General features: G+C 36.3%; 1 pseudogene; it reads right to left on the bottom strand.

Annotated features, from left to right (window-relative positions):
* Nucleotides 1–1,132: 1,132 nt before the first annotated feature.
* Nucleotides 1,133–1,609, bottom strand: LOC101721639 (U1 small nuclear ribonucleoprotein C pseudogene; annotated as a pseudogene).
* Between the last annotated feature and the right edge of the window lie 5,996 nt (nt 1,610–7,605).

Genomic DNA, 7,605 nt, shown 5'->3' with positions numbered 1-7,605 from the left:
AAATTACTATAGCTCAGCAATCATTTTATAACAATGTTAAATAATTTGGGGGCTAAACTTGTAGACCAATAGAACCATGAATTTTATTTATTTATTTATTTATTTATTTATTTGTTTGTTTGTTTGTTTTTGTACTGGAGATAGAACTCATGTCCTTGCATTTGTGAACCAGGCAGTGAAACCACTGAGCTAAATCCCTTGCCTCTATCAATAGGTGATACGTGCTTATTATGTAATATCAATCCCTAGTACTAAAAGTGAAAAGAAATAAAAATTTTAAAAAGAAATTTGCATTTAAGTCACATTTATATTTCAATTTATATTTCACTTTAGAAAGCACTTCATGTGTTTTCCAAATATGTACATGAGCAGTCAATAAGATGAACAGATGCATTTAAATGTACAGCCATATCTTGTTTTAATCAAATGGAATAGAATACAATTACTTCAGTATTGTGTCATATACAATTTTCACTAAATTGTTACCTTTATAATCCCAGAATGAACTTTTCAAAGTTACCGTCTTATAGTATAATGTTCCTTAAAATAATCTCATAGATTCTTGTAACATATGTTTCATCTTTAATCTGTTATTCATATTATAACCAAAACATGTGAAAACAATGGATAGATTCTAATGACATTTCACTCAGTCTTTAATAAAATATGTATAAAATTGTACTTTTCAAATAAATTTTAAGATAAAATACTTCAATATGTCAAATAGAATAAAAAACATTACAAAGTGCAATCATTGGTGAAACAGTTATAATATCTTTGTATATCAAGTGACAGGAATATTTCCTGGGATAAACAACATGGCCACATTTGATAGTATGAAATTATTGATAGAAACTTCAAGGGACATCTTAACCTTCCTAGAAAATACTTTCATTTTTTTAATAACTTGCACAATATTCTTGTTTTTAAAGAGCTGACAATTTTATTTTCACATTTCATAATACAAATGAACTGCACTTTTGTTTATCTCACTTCTCCCTTCAAAACTATTCTTTGTTTGATAGGAAGGGGAAGCAAGTTTTCCTTATGCTATTAGAAAACACCCACAGTCACAGCATCATGATCTCCTGATGACATAGAATAAATAATATAAAACTGAGCTCCTCTAGCTTTACCTGTCTGGTCAAGTCATTCCTGTCTGGGTGGGTACCATCATGGGCTGAGCAGGAGGGCACATCATTGGAGGCCGAGACATCATTGGCATGTGGCCTACCAGGGGTGGCCTTATTCCAGGAGCAGATACCACTGGCATCAACCCAGGCAGAAGGGGGCCCATCATTAGCATCATGGGAGGGGCTCCCATGTGGGGTGCTGGCATCATGCCAGGGTGAGGAAAACCAGGGAGACTGGTTGGAGGTGGGATCATTGCCCCTGCTGGAGAAGGAGGAGAGAATGGAGTAGGAGGCATCTTTCCTTGTTGAAATGCAGCCATTGTCTTATTAGTCAGGCTCTGAGCCTGCTCATCCATATATTTCTGATAGTTGTCTTTTACATTCCCTTTATGTTTCTACAACTGCAATGTGTCTCTCACAGATGGAGAGTCATGGGTGAGGTATGTATCACAGTAGTCACAATAAAATTTGGGCATGTTGCTCTGCAGGCTGTTCTGCACAATATTCTTATAGGAAATAATTTCAAAAAATTAATTCTTAATTACAAAATAATTTTTTCTGGGAGAATTAAAGATTAATATTATATATTAAATTGAAATCTGTAATCTTAATAAAATTCAAATAATAAAGTTTTAATCCCTAAATACTGTGTAAATGAAGATATTTGGAAGGAAAATTTTAATTAAGGGATAAAGAATTGTGCAAAGAGCAACAGTTGTCAAAACAATTAACATGACCTATATACAGTTGGCATTGAGCAGCCCATGCCCATGCCAGAAACCTGTTGCTCAAGTTCTGTGCCCTGTCAGACCACACCACGTGGAGGCCATGCGGCATCTGAATCCATACAGCAGAGGTGCCAGGGGAACATAAAAGCCATGGTTATGAGGCTCAGAAGATAGAGTAGAAGTGAACAACAGAGAGGGCTTTTCTGACACTCCTCAATGAAAATTGAAGCCCACTGGGAAAGTGAAGAAAAACTCTTCAATAAAAGTACACTGGACCATTGTGGTTGGTAAGTTGGTGGGATCAATACCTCCCATAGAAACTCAGACTAGCATAGAGGGGAGGACTGGTGGAACCTGCAGTAGAACTTCACAGAGTTTAATCCTGCAGGAGGTCAGGGACCTAGATTTGGACCTTGCAGCCAGAAATCAGCCTGAACCTCAGTTGGCTTACTGAGACTAATTGACTTAGACCCACACAATGCTGCCCGCATTGCCTACCAGGATAGGAGAGACATATCCTGAGGGAGACCTTTTTTTGTTTGTTTGTTTTTGTTATATATATATATATATATATACACACATTTCTTTTTTCTTTTTTTCTCTCTCCATATTTCTTCTGGCTCTATATTTCTCTCCCTCTTTGTTCCTGTTCATGTCCCATTCTAAATTTTTTCTCTCACTCTGTCCTCTCAACTGTTATTTTTATAGGAAGTTGAATACAATTTCTAGCTTTTCTATTGTTCTCAGCTTTTTCTGTACTTGTCTCTGTTCTTTCACTCTTTTTCTCCTGTCTTCAATAGATTCCCTACAATTTCCTTGATTTTCCTGTGTCCTTTAGCCTCACCTCTAACCTTTCATTCTCCCTCTATCATTCTATCCTTCCCTCCCCAACCCCTGCTAAATCCTTATGCTGAAGGGTAAATTTGCCATAGTGAAGGGTTTACTTACTACAAACATATTTTAGGCTGGACCTAGATTTTGATCAAACTCACGCATTTAAAGGTGACAGATTAACTGCTACCACAAATTGTCATTTTCTAAGCTGTGTTTGATGCTGATTGTGTCAATTTGGCTAAGGTGTTGTGTCTGACCAAATCAGTTGTCCTCCCTGGTATACTGAAAACAAGATTGCCTAAGTGTCATTAGAGAATCAAAGCCTAAAATGTCCAGCTATACCTGGAAGATATCTCTGAGAAGCAATCACTCCACAGGGGCTCTAAACACCAGTAAAAAAGATACTCAAAATAAGAAATATTGGAGTATAAACCCAGGAATTAAAGCAAAGAACAGCACCAACAACAGAATTGAAAATAACAAGACACCTTGGCAGAACACAAACACAGATTTCCAGCTCACTGCAAGACTGTGCATCTCACCAACTGCTCCGAGGAGCTGGCTACAGTGAGGCTCACCCAGGAGGGAACACACTGGACAAGTTGTGAACTTAAAACAGCCCTTTATTAGTCTGGCCAGATGGCACCCCCCAAGCACCAAGCTTAGAGAGGTGGCCGGCTCAAAGCCTGAGGTCCTTTTATAGGAGATGCTAGAGGGAAGTTGGCAAGCAGAAATACAAAAGTGAAATGCAGAGGGAATTTTTACAGATTGTTCTTAAAATAACATGTTCTGTTATGGAGTTGGGTAAGCATGACAGAACACTGCACACTCAACAGACCTTTCTGGCACAACAACAAGTACATTCCTGGAACTCAGTGTCCCCCTGGTGATCCGTAACAGACACAGACAAGTTGGGGCCCTATTACAAAATGGAGTAACTGTTGTTCAGTCTCACACTCACCAAAGGCAAATTCTTGGGGAAACAAGGTGGAAAAATATGATAATCAAACACATGGACACACTGAACTGATAGCACAAGAAGTAATAAAACAGATAAATGAGGGTCTAGAAAAATTGAAAACAGAAATAATTTCCCAGAGAGCTACAGAGATGGTGAGCAGAGTGAAAAACATGATTAGAAGCTCTAGAACAGAAACAGATAAAAAAAAATAGATGAGCTCAGAACCATCCTGGAAGCCATGAATGCTCAGCATAAGAAAGAAATGGAAACCATGATCGCCAAAGATAGGAAAAAAATGGAATCCATGAAACAGATTCAAACAGATATCCAGGAAATTAAAAACTCCATTGAAGGTATTCATAGCAGATTGAGTGAATGTGAAGATAGAATATCAAATATACAAGACAGGATTGCAGTTAGTGCCCATGAAAACAGAGATTTACTTAAAAATGGTAAGGGACCATGAGAAATCAATCTAGCAGCTGCTAGATTGATAGAAGAATAACATAAGACTGACTGGAGGTCATGAAAAAGCAGGAGAAAGTACAAATGACATAAAAATCTGTTCACAGAAGTAATAATAGTAAACTTCCCAGACAGAGGTAGAGAATTTGACATACAGGCAAATGAAGTATATAGAACTTCAACTAGCCATGATCAAAAAATGCTACACCTAGACATATAATGGCCAAGATCCCAAAAATGCAACAGAAGAACAAAATCCTACAAACAGTTAGAGAAAAGAAACAAATCACATACAAAGGAAAGTCCATCAGAATCACAACAGATTTCTCAGCACAAACCCTCAAGCTAAGGAGAGACTGAAGTGAAATATTTCAAGCCCTAAAAGAAAATAACTTGCAACATAGACTGTTGTATCCTGCAAAATTATCTTTCAAAATTGATGGGAAAATTAGATACTTCCACAACAAAGAACACCTTAGAAATTTCATGAAAGCCAAACCAGCACTCCAAACAATTCTGAACAATATCCTAGAAAAAGACAATGAAGGTCACAGCTCCATGAGGCCCAACAGAGTGAAGCTACTGGCAAGGCAAGAAACTAAAGGGAAAGGGGGAACAATAAAAGAGCCAAATCAGTAAAACATCATGACAAATATGACTCAGTATTTATCAGTTTTATCCATCAATGCTAATGGCCTCAATTCACAAATTAAAAGAAATAGACTGGCCGAATGGATTAAGAAGCAAAATCCAACAATATGCTGTATACAAGAAACACACCTAATTCAAAAAGACATTCATAGACTGAAAGTTAAAGGATGGAAAACAGTTCTCCTTGCAACAGGAACCCAGAAAAAAGCACATGTAACAATCTTATTTGCAGACAAAATAGATTTCAAACCAAAACTAATTAAGAGAGACAAAGATGGTAACCACATCATTGTGAAGGCAACAATTCAAGAAGGAGAGATGAAAATCATAAATATATATGCAACAAATATGAATGCCCCTAACTATACAAAACAAATATTAATGGACATGAAAAACCAAATACGTACTAATACAATTGTAGCAGGAGACCTCAATACCCCACTGTCACAAATAGACAGATCATCTAAACAAAAAAATCAACAATGAAATTTTAGAACTGAACCAAGCTTTTGAACAAATGGACTTAATAGATGTCTGCAGAGTGTTCCACCCCACAAAATCAGAATATACATACTTTTTGGTTGCACATGGTTTATTCTCCAAAACAGACCACATGCTAACTCATAGGGCATGTTTAAGTAAATGCAAAAGAATTGAAGTTACCTCCATCAGACCATAGTGCAATAAAATTGGAGATCAATAGCATAAGAAACCACAAACCACCACAAACACATGGAAATTGAATAATACTCACCTGAACAAGAAATGGGTCACAGAGGAAATTGAAGAAGTTAGACAGTTTCTACAATAAATTGATAATGGCAGAAAAACATACAGGAATCTATGGGACACAATGAAACCAGTTACACCAGGGAAATTCATAGCAGTGAATGCCCATATTAGGAAAATGGAGAGAGTTCAAGTAAAAAACCTAATGATGAACCTCAGCCTCCTAGAAAAAGAAGAGCATGACAAATCCAAACCTCATACAAGAGAGGAAATTATGAAGAACAGAGCAGGAATCAAAGCAATGGACACTAAGACAATGATACAGAAAAATCAATAAATCAAGCAGGTGGTTTTTTGAAAGAATAAATACAATTGATAAATCCTTAGACAACCTTATCAAACAAAAGGAAAGAAAAGGCTCAAAGCTATGCAATTAAGAACAAAAAAGGTGAAGTCATAGCAGATCCAGCAGAAATCCAGAAGATCATCAATACCTACTTTGAGAACCTGTACTCAATAAAATGGAAAACACAGAAGAAATGCACAGATTCCTAGATACATACGAAATGACAAAGTTAAATGAAGAAGATATAGAAATTCTAAACACCCCAATTACAATGAGTGAAATCAAAAACATAATTAAAAATTTACCAACAAAGAAAAGCCAGGTCATGATGGCTTCACTGCTGAATTCTACAAGACATTTAGAGAAGAACTATCACCACTACTTTTTAAACGCTTCAGTGAAATTGAAAAGAAAGCAATACTTCCAAATTCATTCCTGGAAGCAAGAGTTACTTTGATTCCAAAACCAGGGAAAGACCCAACCCAAAAAGAGAACTACAGGTCAATCTCCCTAATGAACATAGATGCAGAAATCCTCAACAAGATACTGGCAAACAGAAAGCAGAGGGTCACCAAGAAGATCATACACCCTGACCAAGTTGGATTTATCCCAGGGATGCAAGGGTGGTTCAACATACATAAATCAATAAATGTGATACACTATATTAACAGAGCCAAGGACAAAAACCATATGATCATCTCAATAGATGCAGAAAAAGCATTCAACAAAATCCAACACTGATTCATTAAAAAAAAAAAAACCTATAGAAAATCGGAATTGAAGGTCTTTATCTCAACGTGATTAAGGCTATCTATGAAAACCCAATAGCCAGGATCATACTCAATGGTCAAAAACTGAAAATTTCACGCTAAAATCAGAAACAACACAAGGATGCCCATGATCGCCACTTCTATTGAATATAGTTCTGGAAATATTAGCCACAGCAATTAGATATGAGAAAGAAATAAAAGAAGTAAAAATAGGAAAGGAAGAGGTTAAACTTTCATTATTTGCTAATGATATGACTCTACATAGAAGACCCAAAAATATTCTGCCAAAAGACTTCTAGACTTAATTGACAGATTCAGTAGAGCAGCTGGATACAAGGTCAATGCTCAAAAAATAATACCCTTCTTGTATGCAAATAGACTCACTGAGAGAGAAAATAGGGAAACAATTCCTTTCACAATAACATCCAAAAAAATGAAATATCTAGGAATCAATATAAAAAAGAAGCAAAAGACCTTTACACAGAATACTACAGCACTCGGATAAAAGATATTGAAGGGGATATAAAAAAAATGGAAAGACATCCCTTGTTCCTGGGTAGGAAGAACCCATATAGTGAAAATGGCCATACTTCCAAAACTGCTATTTAGATTTAATCCAATGCCCATTGAAATTCCAACAATATATTTCACAGAACTAGAGAAATCTATCCAAAAGTTTATTTGGAAGCAGAAGAGACCTAGAATAGCAAAGGAAATTCTAGGCAACAGAGACATGGCAGGGTGTATCACAATCCCCAACTTGAAACTATTCTACAAAGCTACTGTGATAAAAACAGCATGGTACTGGCAAAGAAAAAGACCTGAGGATCAGTGGAATACATTAGAAATTCCTGAAACTACTCCAGACATACTCAGCCACCTCATCGTTGACAAAGGAGCCAAACATCCTCACTGGAAGAAAGATAGCCTCTTTAATAAATGGTGTTGGAAAAACTGGATTTCATCCTCCCAAAGATTAAATGTAGAC

Source organism: Heterocephalus glaber, unplaced genomic scaffold (assembly GCF_053883595.1).
Source record: "Heterocephalus glaber isolate CG9 unplaced genomic scaffold, H.glaber_assembly_v1.0 deba00000122, whole genome shotgun sequence".
NCBI lineage: Eukaryota > Metazoa > Chordata > Mammalia > Rodentia > Bathyergidae > Heterocephalus > Heterocephalus glaber.
The sequence above is the reverse complement of the archived record's forward strand: the minus strand, read 5'-3'. Positions and strand labels throughout refer to the sequence as shown.